This window comes from Candoia aspera, chromosome 6 (genome assembly GCF_035149785.1).
Source record: "Candoia aspera isolate rCanAsp1 chromosome 6, rCanAsp1.hap2, whole genome shotgun sequence".
In the NCBI taxonomy this organism is placed as follows: domain Eukaryota; kingdom Metazoa; phylum Chordata; class Lepidosauria; order Squamata; family Boidae; genus Candoia; species Candoia aspera.
The window spans coordinates 96,857,505-96,876,431 of NC_086158.1; positions in this window are offsets into that span (position 1 = coordinate 96,857,505).

The window sequence follows — 18,927 nt, forward strand, 5'->3', positions numbered from 1 at the left end:
AGTGTAGGATGCAACTTTATGGGCTTTAACTGGAGAGCAAAAGTAAAACAATGTGGGGCCGAGGATTTTTTGGGCAAGGGTATTTTGGACTGAAAGCCCTGGGGAAAATGCATGAATCTGTGATTATTATTTTTTTAAATGAACTTCTTTCCTCCCATCTTCAGGCTTTGAAGCCCCCTATCATTACTTCCTTTAAGAACCATGGCAGCTGGCCTGACACAGTTTGAGCTGAACTGATTACACTGCAGTAATTATACTTGAATTTGGTGTAATGTAATTAGCATCTGCTTATTTTTTTCTCTCCTCTCTAGATCCCAAAGAGGGCATAAAATGGCAGTTCCAGAAACTTTGTTGTTCCAGATGAAACATCCTCATTATAACAAGGGTGTTGAAGTAAAGTTCTCATTGATTTTCTGAACTGTTCAAGGAAGTCCTCAAGATACATACATCAAGCACACCTTGCAACTTAGGACCTGCTATCAGAAAGGAATGGGTGTAGAGATCCAGTTAAGTAAGGTCTGATTGTGGGTTACATGAACATGGTGTATATATTTAAAAAAAAACATGTTTTTTTTTAAACTGGATTTTTGTATGGAGTATCCCTGAATACTCCATCACATTTGTAGTGTTGAGTTAAAGCTGCTGTTAATTTTTAGAGCTTCTCTTCTTTAATATGTGAACAAGAAACTGGCACAAAATGGTCTTTTCCATGCTGGGAACAGTAGTTTCTATTAGAGTTGGCTGACATAGTTGTTGCTTTGTTTTGTGTTATGGGAACTTACACAAATCCATAAGTGTATTCACCTTCTTCGTAAAAAACAATATTTTTTTCAGAATTCACAAATATTAAAAAGATCACTTGAAACATCAATCAGGGGCACATATCTCTAGATTCCACACACACCAGATGTTGGATGTTATGCTCTGAGATCAAATTCTTCCCAGATGAGTCACATTTTCAACATGGCAGTTGCTATGGTAGGGGCTCAATTTTCCATGCCTAGAATGGGAACAGCCTTACTGGAATCCGCTTGGCCTGTGCTGCAATAATACAGTGAGGAAATGAAAAAAAGTTTCTTCTCTCCCCCAGAAACAGTAGCTAGCATGCTTTTGCCTTGAACCTCCCTGTAGTCTTCCTTCCCCACCACAACAAGGCAGAGAGATTATGTGAAATAGGTTTTTCTGCAATTACATACTAAGGCCAATCCTCACTAGGAGTGTAGAACATCTTCATAATATAACCCAAACATCACTAAAGTGATATAAAGCCTGTTGTTATTATTGTTAATTTGGTATAATGATGGTTGGATGACTCCAGAAGATGCTGTAAGTCACTAGTCACAAAATGACCTAAGACACAGGAAAAAATCTAGAATTTGAGAAAGGAGCAGATCAGCAGCTTTCTCTGGCTATTTCAGCATGGCTGGATGCATGGACTGTGATAATAAAATGCAGTAGTCCCCTGCTGTTCACCTTAAACATTTGGGAAAATCATTGGCTATCATTCAATTGACTGGTGGTAAGGACAGCAAAAGCCTCCTTGAGGGATATAATATCTTCTCTTTCAGGTTTATCTCATCTCTGCAATATGTGTTGTTGTTGTTAGTTGCTGTTGAGTCATGTACGACTCATGGCGACCCTACCTATAAGAGAACAAAATGCTGTTTGGTGCGCCATGTGCCTGACTGTTCCAATGTTTGCATCCACTATTGTGGTGACCATATCAATCCATCACATTGAAGGTCCTCCTCTTTTCTGCTGGCCCTTGACTTTACCAGACATGATGTCCTTTTCAAGTGATCAGACTTTCCTGACTATGTGCCCAAAGTATGGGAGTCTAAGCCTAGTTATCTTCACCTCTAGGGAACATTCTGGTTGTATTTCTTCTAAAACTAATTTGTTTGTTCTTCTGGCAGTCCATGATATTTTCAATAATCTTCCCCAACACCACAATTTGAATGCATTGAGTCTTCTTCTATCTTCCTTTTTTAATGTCCAACTTTCACAGGCATATGTGGCAATTGAGAAGACCATGGCGTGAGTCAGACGCACGTTTGGTTTTAAACTGATGTCTTTACTCCTGAAAACTTTAGATAGGTCTTTGATGGCAGATTTTCCCAGCACAATACGTTGTTTGATTTCTTGATTACTACTTCCCTTGGCACTGATCATTGATCCAAGTAGACTGAAATTGACTGCAATATGTAGCTGTCATTTTTCCTCTGCTGCATGACTCCAGTGAACCAAGAAGATCTCTGTTGGCTTGAAGGAAACACATTACAGTTGATCCAAATCTCTTGCCATTGCTTCAGTATGTAGAGGAGAATATACTTGGGCTCATTAAGAATTCCACTCAGTGAAATACATCTCAATGAAGGGCGTGAAGCCAAAAGATGGCAGCTTATGGTAAAAGCATCTTTCTTAATCAGCATGGACATCCCTCTGGTTGCTTTCGATTGCATTTTGTCAGTCCACAACTAACCTTCCAACTTCACAGGGTGCACAGAGGACCAAGACTATTTTGTCTTCTGCCAGTTTCAGTCACGACAAGTTTTGAGCTAACGCTTTCATCCTGGAGCTTGGCAAGACTCCCTCTACAAATGTGTACTCTTGCTTCTTCAGGGGCTGTGAACACAGAAACAAGACCAAAAGAAAAAAGAAAAAATATATATAAGAAAATAAAGCCACTTTAAGTGTCTTTTTTCCCTCATGTTATTCTTCTATTTTCCAAACATGAAAAAAAAGGAAAGGAAAGGAAAGGACAGGACAGGACAGGACAGGACAGGACAGGAAAGGAAAGGAAAGGAAAGGAAAGGAAAGGAAAGGAAAGGAAAGGAAAGGAAAGGAAAAAAAGAAAAGAACATCCACAAAACTTTCCAAATCTACTCTAATCAGCCTTATATATGTTTGTAGATGTTCATGTCATGGTATACAATTAACATTAAAGTCGGTTTATTTGTTTGGGGAAATAATAGGAAGTTAAACATCTAAACTGGTATATCCTTTTCAGTAAAGTGTCTTCCGGTTGGAATTTGCTGCAGTAAAATGCTTGTTCAAATATAGAAAGAAAGGTGTTTTAAAAGCATTGTATAATTGATGCAAAGTCAGTGACCTTCTAGTCACTTACTTTGCATTAAAAGTGAATGACATCTTAAAATGTGAACCTTACAACTGCCTATCAACATAATTTGAGCCTGCCATCTTCCTACAGTCTGTTAGGATCTATAATGCATCTTTCTATGTTTGGAAAATTAGTACTTTCATTTCACTAATCAAGGAGATCAAATCATTAGTATTTGAGTTGGATTTCTGTTTTTAGCTTGTTGTTTAGCTTTTTATTTCATTTGCCTTGTTTTCCCCTAATCCTATGCACATTTATGTATCATCCTACATCAAATAGTACAAATGAATCTCTATCTATCTACAGTATCTAGTTATCTAGCTAGCTAGCTATCTTTGAATGTGTTCTATATTCTCCCATGAGTTTTTTAAAGTATAAAATTGCAATGTTAATTCTGAATATGAAATTGTAATTCTAAATCTGAAGCCCAGTCTTAAGAATAGATTGGCATCTCTTGGTTAAATTTATTTTTGCAGGTATTGAACGTGAATCTCATAAAGTGGCAGCTGCAAAATGCTGTCAAATATTAACTATCATATTGCAGGCTATCAACTATCAAATGTAAAATTGCTCACTGGTTATCAAATCCTGTGGAATGCTTAATGTCAGCAACCACTATCAGATATAAAAATTAATGCTATTGCAAATCAACTGTGAAATAAAATCAAATGTGAACAACGGAGTTTTTTAATGAAGTCTACAGTTTTTGTGAAGGCCTGCAACTTAGATACTTGTTTAAAACAAGTTTATTCTGTTGCTTAGCCAAAAAGATTCCCAGATGTCTCACAAAAGAACATTATTAAAAAGAGAGACAAATGGATGGCTGGACAGCTTCCTACTCTCAGGTTTACAATATTTATTTATTTATTTATTTATTTATTATTTGAATTTATATCATCGCCCATCTCCCCCAACGGGGGACTCTGGGCAGTTTACAATAAAATAATGATGAAAACATGTCAACCTAAGTTACAGTCTAAAATGTAAATAGAATAATAAATATAAAATCCAAGCGCAGATGGAACCACACTCAATAGGGGGTGCTATGGTGCCAGCCACCCCCAGGTGGAGCTGTCATACATACATAATACACATACATACATAAAACCCAAAAGGATATTTTAAATTGCATTCCCCCTATTTCTACTCTGTAGCCATACCTTTGCAACAAAAAATGGCACAACATTACACAGTCTCAGGACTCTGAAATTTGCCTAAGTTCATGAATATTTAGAGGAAATCTGATGAGGTCATCCCAACTTCTGTCATCATCATTCAAGCAGGACAACAGGGAATGTTGAATTAGTGGAGTTTTTGTAAACGTGGACAGCAGTACTCTCTAATTTCAAAATGTGAAATTCATTAAAGCAGTCCGTGATATTAGAATTCCCAACTGTTGCTTCCAGTTGGTTTTTCAGGGTACAGACTCTCCTGCTGTGTTAAATGCAAACACCAGAAGGCTACCATTCCTGTTTTTTTCCCACAGCCTCCAGCGACAACTTTGAATTGGGCCATTTATTATACCTATAAAGTTGAAAAAAATGTGCATATTACTTGATATTGTAGCATCTTCAGAGTTATAACTTCTCACCTGGCATCAAAAGGACCAGGAAATACCACATTTTCTTTTTATGTTTGAATGAGATTTTTAATTTAACTTAAATGGCTAAAAGTTGGTCTACATGATGCTACCATTAGTTCTATATTGTCTCTTAGAGTTGTATTAGTCAGCAGAAAAAGCCATTAAATATCTATTAACATTAGAATCGCATTTAACTTCCTTAAAACCTAGAGGTATTTTAGTTATTTACAAGACAGTGATTTCATATTAGGCAATGGTAAGTGCTTTTAAAAACTGAAGTTGCACAATATGCTCTCCAAAAGCTAAATAATGCCATGTAAAGTTGAGATTCTTATTGTCTGTGCAATTTGGGTGCTGTTGGATGGACAGTCCAATTTTACACCTATTTATTACATGTACATTCCACCTTTCCAATAAAAATAGTGTTTGAGGTAGTAAGCAGTAATCGAATGGAACTAAGATGTGGAGTTATAATTAAAGCATAGAAAAGAATCAGTTAAAAAGAGATCAGTGAACTGGAAATAAATCCATTATTCCAAGAGTATGGTTTAAATTACAATTGAATATTAAGGGGAAAAATAAATTTGTCCATATCATTTCCTCAGAAATGTGGTGGCCTCCCTTCACTGGTTGTGTTCAAAAGAGGCTAGATCACCAGCTGCTATGTATGCTTTAATTTGGACTCAGTGGTCTAAGTCAGGGGTCCCCAACCCCCGGGCTGTGGACCGGTACCAATCTGTGGCCTGTTAGGGACCGGGCCACACAGCAGGAGGCGAGCGGTGGGTGAGTGAGCAAATTTACAGCCTGAGTGTTTACAGCTGCTCCCCATCACTTGCATTACTGCCTGAGCTCCGCCTCTTGTCAGAGAAAGCAAGCCCATTGGCTGCTATCTCCAAATGGTGTGAAGCAAAAAGAATAAAAGTTCGGGAAAAAGAGGAAGCACTTGAATCATCCTGAAACCATCCCCCCCCCTCCTCCCCGGTCCATGGAAAAATTGTCTTCCATGAAACCGGTCCCTGGTGCCAAAAGGGTTGGGAACTGATGGTCTAAGTGGCCTGTTTCAACTCTATAAATCAAATTAATCCTACTTCAGCTTAGAAATCACTGTTTTTTGAGGAGAAAGAAGGCACTTTTTTCTGGATGAAAAAGGTGAAGTTTGATTTTCTAATCCTATGCTAAGACAGCCAGTTTGGTGAAGTGGTTAAGGCACCAGGCTAGAAACCAGGAGGGAGAGCAAATTCTAGTCCTGCCTTAGACATGAAGCCAGCTGGATGACCATGCACCAGTCCCTCTCGCTCAGCCCCAGGAAGAAAAAGGCAAGGACAAACCACTTCTGAAACCTTGCCAAGAAAACTGCAGGGACTCATCCAGGAGTCACCAGGAGTCAACACTGACTTGAAAGCACACACATAAATGCTAAGGCAAGGAGCATAAATATAAAGGCTAGATCATTTTCATTGGGAGGACACTCCCTGTATAAGAGTTCCAAAAAAAAAAAAAAAAAAGCCTTTATGAATGTTGATGCTTTCCATTCTGGAGAAGTGGGATCTTGTTGTGGGCAGTCCTGACCTTTGGTTCTGAGTCTTTGGATTGGGGAAGAATACAAACCTCATCTAAATGATGAGCAGCACACTCCTACATCTACACAGAATGTTTTCTGATTGAAGTACATGGAACATTCTCTAAAATAAATAGAGGGTATGATTACTCATATTATTCATGTTCAAATCACTGAAAGTCTTCATTCTTGAGTCTTAAGATCTAGCATGCATTGTTTCTGCTTCATTGCCTTTTCTCCCAAGGTCTTTTATTTATTTTTTTTATCCCTCTCAACTGTGCCCTCTTCTCTTACTTTTTCATTAAGCAGTTCTACTTCTCCTCTTGGCAACTGTGTCTGGCTTCATCTGAAGGTCACTCCACAGTAGCACCCTTCCTGAGCAGTGACCCTCTTTTTGTATTAAAAAGAAAAAGCACCCCCTTGATAATGTGGGCATATGTCACTTTTCTTCGGTCCTTGTTGATGTGCCATAAATCTGTCAAGGCCTAGAGAGGTGGAGAAGCACAGGGCAAACCCTTCTATTGTGTCTTTTACAAGGTCTAACAACATTTGCTGGAGACAGAGCGGGATTTGCCTTATCTACATGCCACAATAAATAAAATGAAGGAGGGAGAAAGGTAACATATTTTACCCTGACAAAAGAAGAGATTTCAGCTTCAGGAAGGGGCTGAAGGACTCTTTTGTTTTGAACCAGCAGGAAATCTATTCCCTCCTATGCTTTCTTGATGAACACATTTGTAACATCCCTATTTTCATACCAAACCTCACTAGGATTTTTCCCTCTTCTTAACTTGCTCAACGCTCTACTCTTCGCTGCTTTTCTGCCACTCAATAACCAAAGCTCGTATTAGAGACTAAAAATGCAGAACTTTAATGATCAAAATGTAACATAAAATCTAAACAAACAGGCCCAGAATCAGTCCCAAGCAAAACTAGCAGTGGAGGATAACAGCAGTCCAAGAAGCTAAAAAGGATTAATTGGCTTTAAAAAGGGAAAGATTAAAAATGCTGGGAGAAGGGAGGAAAATAAAGTCCTAGCACTAAAATTACCACCATGTAGGCAAAACAATTTTCTTCTGGAGAGGACATGACAGAGTTATGACATCACTGAAATTATGATGCTGCAATAGCCACCGTCAGCCCAACAAAAGATAAATTCCAGTACCAATCTAGCCTGTTTTCTATGCTTATTATTCCCATAGGTTGACAGAAGCCTACAATATATTGGTAAATATGGTAAGATGTTTTCCCTGTTTGTGTTCCTTAGGAACTAATATATTGGATATACTGTACTGGCCTTGTTTATTAGAGATAATGCACAATACTTTTGACTGTTGATACTTTATCATCCATGAAATTATTTCACCCCCATTTAGAGCCAAACAAGTTGGTGGTGGCCATCACTTCACCCAAAGGTAATAAATTCTGCAGGTTAATGGCATGCTGTACCCCACCACCACCACTATGCAGTTTCGTTGGAGGAGCGTGTTTTTTTTTCCCCTGAGCACGCATTGATTTTACACCTCAATCCTATTCCCCAAATGTTGAAATCTTTTCTGATAGAAGAATTGCTCCTTATCATCTTGACTGCCTTTTCCTGCCCCTTTCTCTGGTCATGCTTTCCAGCTGATTCAGCAACATGCCCATCTCACGCTAAACCCAGGGACTCAATTGGAATTCATGTCCAATTCACACTCACTCCAACTTGCTTCATGACTGGAATATGCATTTATTCAGTCTGTGTAAGGACGGTTCAAGAAACTCATTACTACAACACTTGCTCTTACAGATACCTCCCTGATTTCAATCTCCATTTCAAGATTACCCTTGGCATTTCCATTACACTTGCGACATCTATGTCCTTCCTCTAAAACCAATGATTCCAACTCCCCTATTTTGGTTCTAAAAGCTTTTAACATGAACCTACAAACTCCTCCATGTAGATACATTTTCCCTCAGGTGCCTTTACCCTTTTTAATAGGCTGTGAATATATAGCAGAACATGATAACCCAATTCTACCCACCACCATTCAAAATATGAGGGTGAAAATGCTTCTGATTGTTCAAAGTGCTTTCTTGATCTTGACCAATGGCATACTGCTTGTTATTCAGGTGTGTGTGTGTGTGTGTGTGTGTGTGTGTATCTGAAACATGAGATGTCCTTTCTCATATCAAGTACAGTAAGGTATCTTTGTTTGTTTTTTTCCCCATGCTATACTATAGCATACTATAGTATAGAATTATTTATAGAACGTATAGAATTATAGTATAGCATACATACTATAGAATTATTTCATTCTATAATTTAGGTTAGATATTTGTATCTTTCTCCTTTCTTGATAGAGATATTTGCATATTCATAGAATTGGAAGGAGCCATTTAGCCATTAAGTTCAACTCCCTACCTTGGGGAACTGGACTCAATCTGAAATGAATGAGGTGTTAATACAGGTCAAAGAGACAGTCTGGAACCACCAGTCTAGAATCTGCTTCTAAGCTCTTCTGTTTCCAGTTCTCAAACACAGAAGTATGTTTTGCGTAGTGTTCAACAAAAAATAAAATAAAAGCCTAACTCTCCAATTCAGCTCAGCTCTGCATGGAATCATTTCCTGTGCTTTAAATTTTATTCTATAGGACTTTATCAGGTAACAACAGGTATACTCCCAGCCTAGATGTTTAGATTTTTTTCCCCCCAGAATTATTCACCTGATCACTTAATCACCTATCTGATGTGTGGTCATTCATTTCAGGGGGGGAAAAAAACATACATATGCCCTAGATTTTTTTTTCCGTCACAAGATGGAGCTGATTTTACACCATGCATTCTCCTTAATTTACTTTCATTCCATAAACTTGCATGAAAATCCTTAATTTTACCCTGCAGTTCATCACCAGAAATAGAAGTGTTATCTCTTGAAAGGTCATGTCTCTTAAGATTAATGTATTGTGCTGAAAACAAATATAACTTAGCAATTATAATGCAAGTAAAACCACTACCATTAAGCCATGTAAAACAAAGTTATGAGCTTTATTTCCACATTGCTCAAGATCACTTGTAAAGTGACTGTGGGCATAACCGGAAGGAAAACCTGTTACAAATCACATTTTATCACCTGAATGCGGGGGGGGGGGGGTGGAGGAAGAGGAGGAGGAAACATTTGCACAGGTTGCTTTAAATGGATAGATTTGATTGCACTGCAAAAAGACACAGTTAGCAATTCTGAAGACTGAAAAGACCCAAAAATGTTGGAGAGATGTGAGACAAACGGGCACCAGCTACTCTGATTCAACCCCCAAATTGTGCGAGAAAATGTCTTGGCCAGCATTGCTGCACAGCAAATTAGTCCCCGAAAACGTCAAAGATATCCCAGGAAGATATCCCAGGAAGATAATTTATGCTACAGCATTTCTTCAATGAATCAGATGAGTTAGAATATCAGTGTCCCCAAGTTTATGAAAATAGAAGAAACAGGTGAAAAAAACATTACTTGGGCTACAACAGAAGGTTGTCATATTACACACACTCCTTCACAAATAAACATCTACGGAGAAAGCTAATATATCAGAAGGAAAAATATACAGTTGTCCCTTTCCTATAATTCTATATTCATTTGACATTTTCTACCTTGCAAATTGGAGGAGTGCAGTTTAGCCGTTCATGGACTGAAGTAGAACCTTACTGCCGTCTGGATTTTATTGCATTTTATATTTTTATCTTCTATTTATATCTATATTTAATGTATTATTTATAGTTTGTATTGAATTTTGAATTTGATTTCTATTGTAAACCACCCAGAGTCCCTCCTTTGGGGGAAGATTGGCAGTGATAAAAAATTGACAAATAAAGTAAAATAAATAAATATGGAGAGATGCTGTTTTTAAGAAGTCTGGTAGTTAATTATTTAGGTTTTTTTTTAAAAAAACCTTCATGAAATCTGTTATAAGTTCTTCCTTACTTTAGGAGTCTCTCTTTATTTTGCATTAGAAAATAGGCTAAACGTTCTATAAATAAATACATTTTATTGGATTTATACTATGTACTTGTTCCAGGAATTCAGCACAGATTACATGATATTCCCTTCTCTAATTTTTCCCCATGAGCAACTGTGTGAAGTAAACTGGACTGAGAGAGAACCACTGGCCCAAAATCACCCAGTGATGTTCCATGACTTAGGGTGGATTTCAACCCAGGTCTACCTAACCACTGTCCAACATCTTCACATCGATGCTACATTAATTCTCTGTACCTCTAACAATGGCAGATTTGTAGAATTATGTTTTAAGAGTTCTGGAAAATTCTTGTAGAAGTTTTCTTTCCCTTTCAGTGAAAGCTGGTTCCACTAAGAGAATTCCTCTGTAGCTTTCAGGCTGATAGCATGCAAAGCTGACTGTTTCTCAGTACTTGATAACCAATTAAGTCCATCATCATTTCTTAAACAAAAATTAAAATTCTACATGTCCTTACTAACAAGTTGATTTCCTTGAATTTAGCCCCTGTAAATATGACTAGATGAAATGCTCACCCTCTTGGGACCTCATTAAAGGACTCTTTTAAAAGTATGGATTACACATTCTAGTTTATAACTTTTTTCCTTGTGCTTTGGTAAACAGATTTAACCGTTAATAAATAATTGAATAACTTAACACAAATATATGCAGCACTCATTTTGATTAGCATACAAGGCTTTAAGGTCAAGGAGGTTGTTGTTGTTCTTCCTTTCTTTCTTTCTCTTTCTTTTTTCTTTTCGCTTGTAAAATATATATTTTAAAAAATAGATTCTGTCTCAGTTCTTCATTTACAATTCCAGTATCAGTCTTTCAACTAAGTCATATATCTTACTTTAACTGAAATTTAATTGGCCGCAGGTTTGGGCTTCAGCTTCACATGGTAAAAAGCTTCTCCTGCTAATGTCTGATAGCCAAACTTTCAGAAGAGGTATGATAAAAACCTAAGCAAGGATTTTGTTCCTTTCCAACCAGTTGGGAAACTTATCTACAACATGGAAGCAACATGGACAAGGCTTCTGTGAGGACTGTTAAGACACGGCTGCTGGATCTGGGCCACAAAACTCCAGAAGGCCACAAGAGGGCAGCAGAGGGCTAGTTTCCTATATCCCTTTGCTGCCATCAAGTGGTTGTTATGCCTAAAATTGCAGAGTTTTAACTGAGAAATATTTTCTCTATTGTCGTAATGTGGAGGACCACTTTTCCCTTTCTCTCCGTTGTTTACAATGGAAGAAATAACTCCACCTTTTCTCTAAGGACAAGAGGGGATCAAGGTTCCAAACTACTACAGAGTATGAAGCAAATGAAACTTTATATATTAATATATATATATATATATATATATATATATATATATATAATTGCTACACATTTGGCCTTCGCTTTGTGCGGTCAGCTTCTTTCCAACTAAAGTGAAGTGGCACTGCAACATGGAAAAAGCAAGGCACTCTGCTTTGACCCCTCCAGTTGACATGGACCATTTCTCTTGGCCCAGCTGCTTTGCTCTGATGGAAGTGACTTCTGTACATGGGCACATGTCTGTGGCATAACTATGAAGGGTCAGGAAGAAGCAAAACTCAGCCTGAGTGAAATGCCCCTTTAAAGCTTTGCCCAGACCCATTACAAAGGCTGTGAGTTAAGTCCTATCACTGTCTTTAATCCAGAGAATTAAGCCTCATCTGTATGGCACATTTTCAGAATCATTAAAAGCTCTTCCATTTATAACTAAAGCTCCATGGCTTCTCTTCGTCTTTGCCATTTGATGCCTCTTCAGAGTATAGCTCTTTAAAACTGGCCCGGGAAAATCTATAAAACCTCTCCTGAAATAATTCTATGAAGATTTTGTACAGAAGGTTATGGGCTGCAATGAATGTTTTCAGCTCAGCATGCATCACTGTGAATCACTACTGGGTTTTCATGGCCAATAATCTATATATCTTGTCCTAATTGCGTCAAATAGCCAAGGATAGTGTTGGGAAGACAGTTTCCACAGCAAAACTGTGAGAAGGGTTTTACTTCCCCTTAAATGCAGTGAGACTTCCCCCTCTGCATTTAATGGGGAAAATAGTATTTTCCCCATTAAATGCAGGGGGGAGGGAAGTCTCACTGTTACTGTAGCTGGATTCACACAGTGTGCTACCAAGATTTGGTTGGTTGGTTTATAGTTGAAGATACAGTATAAATCCAAGCAAGTGTGATTTCTCAAGCAAACTAAGTGTAGCCTAGAGGCAGGTAACTTACAGCCCATGAACCGTATGCCCCTGCCCCATGTCTACTTTTGCTATCTCCAATGCTGTATTGCTGAAATTTAGCAGCAGGATTATAGGGCACCATGATATTCGATGCTATGCTTTTGACCTGGAGGTAAAATAAAGGAAAAAATAGTTGTGTGAAGCCTTTGCTAAGCTGGTAGATTTCTGGAGAATATGCATGCTAATTTGTGCAATTTTGGTTGAACTTAATAAAGTTATTGCTTAATACCTTTTTTGGATTTGTGATGGGGGGAGAGGTCAACTCATACTTTTAAAAAACAATCTGTGAATTAAACTACCTGGACTGAGTTCACAAAACAAACTAGGCTAAAATTCAGCTGGCTGGCTAACGATTTAATGCAACGTATCCACCCAACCACCAAGGCTCAGTTTAATTGCTGGTACAAACAAACCACTAGATCTTCTTGGCTGTGTTTACAATAGCATTGGTTGTGTTTGGTCATAGGTGTTTGTTCATAGGTGCCAGGTGAAAGCCACAATGTCACATGTCACATGTCATAACATCAATAAGCAAATATTGCAGATAATGTAATTTGTATGATGATGATCTCGCACACATGCATCACTTGCCCCCCACCCCAACTGCTTTCCTGTGAACACTTATTCTTCACTTGTCAGACTTATTCCATACTCTTCCTACAAGAACCCAAGGTAGACTACTTAGAAAATTCTCCACCACCTTTTTTCTCCATGTAAACCTGTGGGCTGGGCTGAGCCAAGAGATAAGGACTGGTCAGTAAATTTCCATGGCTAAGTGTGGATTGGAACTTGGGTTTCTGCAGTCTTGGCCCAACATCTTAATCTTAATCATTATACCTCACTGGCTGTAGCCTAACACTGTAACAAAATCTGGTTTCCTTGATTACAGCTTAAACATGTTGCATGAAGTGAGCCTGTGTGGTTTGTAAATTTATAGTTCAACATATTACATGAACTCAGCTAATTGTGCTATTGAATAAGCTGTGTTGAAGTAAACTGTAACTTAGTGTAACACATAAACACAATGTATATGATTCATTCATTCACAATATTTATATACTGCTGACTCAACAAGGACTCTTGGTGGTTTACCATATCCCATATGCAACCAACAAAAACAGAAATATAAGACAGATTTAGAACAAATCAAAACCAAGTCATCCACTCCAGCCCAGTAACCAGATACTAAAACTTGTATGAAAAAGCTCCACTTCAACTATGTCCTGAAGGCCATCCTGTTGGTGATCAGAGCCCTCTCAAAAACATTTTTAAGTTCAATAGGATCTTGATTATCTGTCTTGGTTGGAGGACATCTGTAACTATTTGTGAGTTTCTGGCTAACAGCTGAGTCTGCTAATCATGTCACCCATGCTAATCACGATTAATCAATTCGTCCTGAAGACTGATCAACAAAGGACATGCCCTCATTTTGCTTAATCTGGACACCTGGAAGGTGGAAGAATGAAGATGATGGGAAATTAGTTTAAGTCCTGGCTTAAATTCTGTGCTAAATGATGGTGACATTCTTTGGAAACACCCTATAAAACAGGAATGCTAGAGAAATATTCAATTAGATGTTCAAAATGTCCTCACCCATATTTCCAGCAGATGTTATTCTTCTTTGAAGGTTGCAATTCACTTTTTGGAAATTTAATTGTTTCACCAAAATGGATAAATGTTTTGAGCTAAAATATCTACCTTAAAATGTACCTTATATTTATACAGAAACCAAACTAGGCACAGACTTGATGTAGAAGGTTAATTAAGGACAGGGATGCCAGATTTTGCATGCAGTACTCTGGATGACAATTGGATGGAAGGAAAGACCTATTCTGGTTTTAGCCTAATGTTCATACTCAAAATGAAGTTCCACTGCTTTTACTAATACTTCATCCTGGGGAAATGCCCATAGCATTGCAGTTTTTTCAAGATCGGCTGAAGTCAGCTAATGATGCCACCTGCTGTGGCCCTCCAAATTAAAGTTTCTATCAGTGCCCCCTAGAATAGTAGTTAAGATGTCTAAATATGCAGGTAAAAGTTCAGTATCACTGCTCAGATTTTGAATTAAAAAAAAAACTTAACACCTAAATCCACATTGACTGTACAGTAAAACATAGATGAACAGTTTGCAGTCCAAGCACATTGTATGAATCACCATAAGACTTGGCTTGTTTTTCTTTATATCTTTAATTGTTAGTATTGATAGGCATCAGGTATGGAGTATATTTGTACTTCTGCAATGTTGATTATATCTGCAAAGATGTAACAAGCGATGGAGTGAATTCCCAAGTCTGTGTACTTAGAATTTGATTGAAAGTGTGCTTAAAAGTGGGAGAGTAACTAGTAAATATGGACTTGTTAGTACTTTGTCGATGCAACTGCCATATTGATCAGGCATAGCAACCCTTTTGAAAGCAACAGATACTGTAACAGTATCCAAGCTCCATCACCAGAAATGCAGACAAAGGCCTTTCTTTCATCAAACTTTCTTATGCATAATGGATCCACTTTGATTTTTCCTCCACACATTAAAAGGTTGTGAACTTATTGAATTTATGTCAAGGGACAGAATTTTTGCAGGTGCTACATTTGTCAGTATGCTTGAACAGCACTTTGCCCTTGTAACAAGGAATGCCTTCTATATAATTTCATGGGTCTGGGAAAAATAAAGACCGAAATTATCCCTCCTTCTATCTCTCTCTCATAATATTAGAGAAGATTGTACCATTGCAGACATTTCAATAGGCTTGCAGGAATGGTTGATCAATTAATTATTGGGCAGACTTCTGGCCTGACTTTTGGCATAATGAAAATCCATAAATTCCACATTTTTTAGCAGGTAGAAGCAGCAAGCTGATCTTGGCTGGTGGCAGAAGCTAAGCAGGATCTGCCCTGGTTAGTTCTTGGATGAGAGACTGCCTAAGAATCCTAAACTGGGAAGTAGGAAGACATCTTGGAGGAAGGCAATGGTAAACCACCTCAGTGATGGTGCCTGGGAGACTGGATCAATGCAGTCACCCAGATTCATTTCCAGAAATATTACCCTATAGAAATAATTTAAAATAAACCAGAGCATCAACTTTGCAGGAACAGGGTGCAAAGCTAAAACAAGCCAACTGCTTAGCTGGACAATATTTCTCCCTTTAATGCATTGGTTGCATGAGAAAAATTAGTTTGATAGGCAGAAGAGATTTAACATAGCATTGCATTCTCCATAATGGCTCTAATTTGTTATTTAGGAACAATATATCTCCAATATGCTATTTGTGTGGTTAGAGGGAGCATACCGACAAATGTAGCACTTGCAAAAATTCTGTCCCACTATCCAAGGGTCAATTTAAACTTAAATAAAACTGTTTTTACCCATGTGATGAGAAATAGGCACAAAGATACTTTTCACACAAAGATATAAGATGGATAATTTGCAATACTGTAGTTAAGAGAGTGGGCTATACATTAGGAATTCCCAGTCCAGATCTCATCCTTGAAATGAATTTACCAGGTGGCCCCAAGCATTTTCTCAGATCCCCTGCGTATAGTATACAGGTGATACTATTTGTCTCCCTTGTGGGCTTATAATAATAATTACAACAAACTTACATACAGCCAGGAGAAACAGATCTCCCCCTTTTACACTGGAATGCATTCTTAATGTTATTTATTTAGGGTTTCAAAGAGTCAGACCCAGACTTAGCACTCACAATCCCTCCTGGATGGACAAAGGCTTTTAATCTCAATTTTTTTCCACACCATTTATGAAGAATTTTTATACAGTTCAGTAAACTCTTACCAAAGAATGACCTGAATGAAATCCTCAGTCATTCCTATGTTTATACATTTATTATTCTTTATTAACAGCCTGTGCAGCTGAAGTGGCATCTGAGCTAATTTCAGGGTCCAAACAGTTTCAAGAGCAAGGGAAATACTAAATTGAGCATGCTTCAGAAATAATTTAGCAGGAGTGGTTTAGAACTGGAAGAAATGCAAGTGTGGCATCTGTTTAAAGCAGATGCATCTTGCTTCACACTTCTGTGTCGCTGTGAAAAAAATCACTACTGCTTTAATGAATCAACTCACAAAAGCAGCCACATCTTTAATTCAACTCATTGAAGCAGCAGTGTCATTTTGAAGGCTCATGCAGAAGCCTGAGGAAAGACACAGATGCTTTAAAGAAAGTGCTGATGTGGTGAATTTCAGTAATGCTGCTGGTTCTCAGGAAGGAGGGAGCACATTCCAAGAAGGTGGGGACAAGGTAAGTGGAGGCACAGTCCAGGAGGCAATGGTGGGAAAATTAAGAGGTTCAGGATAGCTCCGCCCTGGAGCCTTCCCAGGCTATTTCCCCTTAGGTTAGGTAGAGTAGCTTCAGTCTGGCAAGATTCTGTCTACACAGTATAAGCAAATAAAGGACTGGAGTTTGAATGGGCTGACGCTTTGTCATTCAGACTTTGTGCTCAGGCTTCCATGTATTCCAAAATGCTTCTTCCAAATCATTTCCCAAGCATGAACAGCCCTACTGAATTCACTGGTACCCCTCTGAGTTTCTTGGTAATGTCTCCAGAATGCTTCAGATAAAGAAAACTTCTCAGGAAATATAACTCTAGAATTAGTGTCCCTCCATCAGCAAAGACTTCTCAAATGTCCTAACAAAAGAAGTGATGTCATTCCTAAGAGCATTCTGGGGGAGAAATATTTTGTGGTGAAGAAATAATGTATGGGTACCAGAAGAAGTCTGCCCAAGTTGCCTTTTTTTTTCCATAAATGGGGGGAAAAAAAGAATACCACCACTACCTCAATGATAATCCCACTTTCAGGGAATATTTTATATATTCCCTATACTCAGAAGAGATAGTCCAATCCCCCCCAAATTCACAACCTGCAAATGGATCGTCAAATTTGTGCTCATTTCTACTGAGTCCTAGAAGGCAGCAATTTGAAAATAGTTATATGTCCCCCCAAAATAATTAATTTGTGGAAATAGGCCTTGGCTGATCTCAGAAAGCTAAGTAGGGTTGGATCTCTTAGATGGGAGATGACCAGGAAATCCCACAATTGTGGAAATTCAGAAAAAAAAAATTCCCAGGAAAAGACTATAACAAACCACTTCCATGTTGCTGCCAAGAAAATCACATGAATTGTGTCCCCAGGAGTCAAGAGAAGACTGAATTCCTATTTGATTTAAGTCTACTTGTTTCTTTGATAGGATTGGTTTGCTTCCTCATCTTCCGCATCAACTCAGTCTCAGCACATGAATGTGATGATATCATAACACCAACCCTATGAGTCTATGATATCCCATGCATGTCCTTCCATACATTCACAAAAACCATGGCATATATCTTAAAGAGTCACATACCAAGATATATTATAACCACCTTGTGACCTTGGTGACAATATAATGACATATTCTAACTGGGGGAATCAGAATCCAGTAATACCCAGGAGTATTTCTGTGTTAAGAAAATGTTTTAAAAAGCTGTTACGGGAAGTGTCAGCAATTGGGGAATGCTAAAATATCAGCAGTAGCCCATAACATTTTAAGAGACACAGGGGGAAAGTCAGGATATCCAGACCTTTATCAGAAAATGTCAAAGTCAATTGAGTGTCTTCAACTAAATGTCCAAATGTCATGAATATTTCTGTCATTTACTGACAATGACACCTCATATGAGTCCATAAAATTAACTTTTTCTGATGTTTTCCAGGCAGACCAATAACATTCTTATACTTTAATAAATCTATAGCCTGTTTCTGTACTGAGACTATATCCAAAACTTCACAAGATGATCTGCAAACAGCTATGCCGTTAATTGCATACCGAACCCTATCCACTGCAATAAAGATTCACAGAAAGCCTAGACGAAATAAAAACATAAGGTTTGCAACCATTATCACAGAGAGCTAAAACTGTTCAAACAAGAGTGCACTAAAAACCTAGCTAAGTGGGCTGAATCACTGTATAAACTGAAATTTAGCGATGGAATATGTGAACTTAGGATATGGGAACAGTAAAATAAGTATTGGGAAAAAGTAAAAAGGCATACATTCATGTACACTCCGAACAAAAATCATTGGCAAGAAGGGTGTGATTTATTCAAAGGAAAGGGAGCATTGTAGAGAAAGTCAGACTGAACTATATGCATATTTTAGTGCAAATCTGTTTTTGTTTTTTAATGCCAAATTAAAATTAATTGAACTTAACGCATCTGCAGGAGCAAGTACCAGACAGTAACCCCACTGGACAAATTGGTCCATCCCTAAAACTGACAGGCGTTGTGGCAACAAGAATCTGTTTTTGATAAGCCAGCTGTCATTTTCTTCTCCAAATGTCCTAGATGTCTGAACCATCAGACAGCAGGCAGGGTTGGTGCCCAAAAGCCCCCCTCCCCACACATAAGCACCATTCGGGAGTC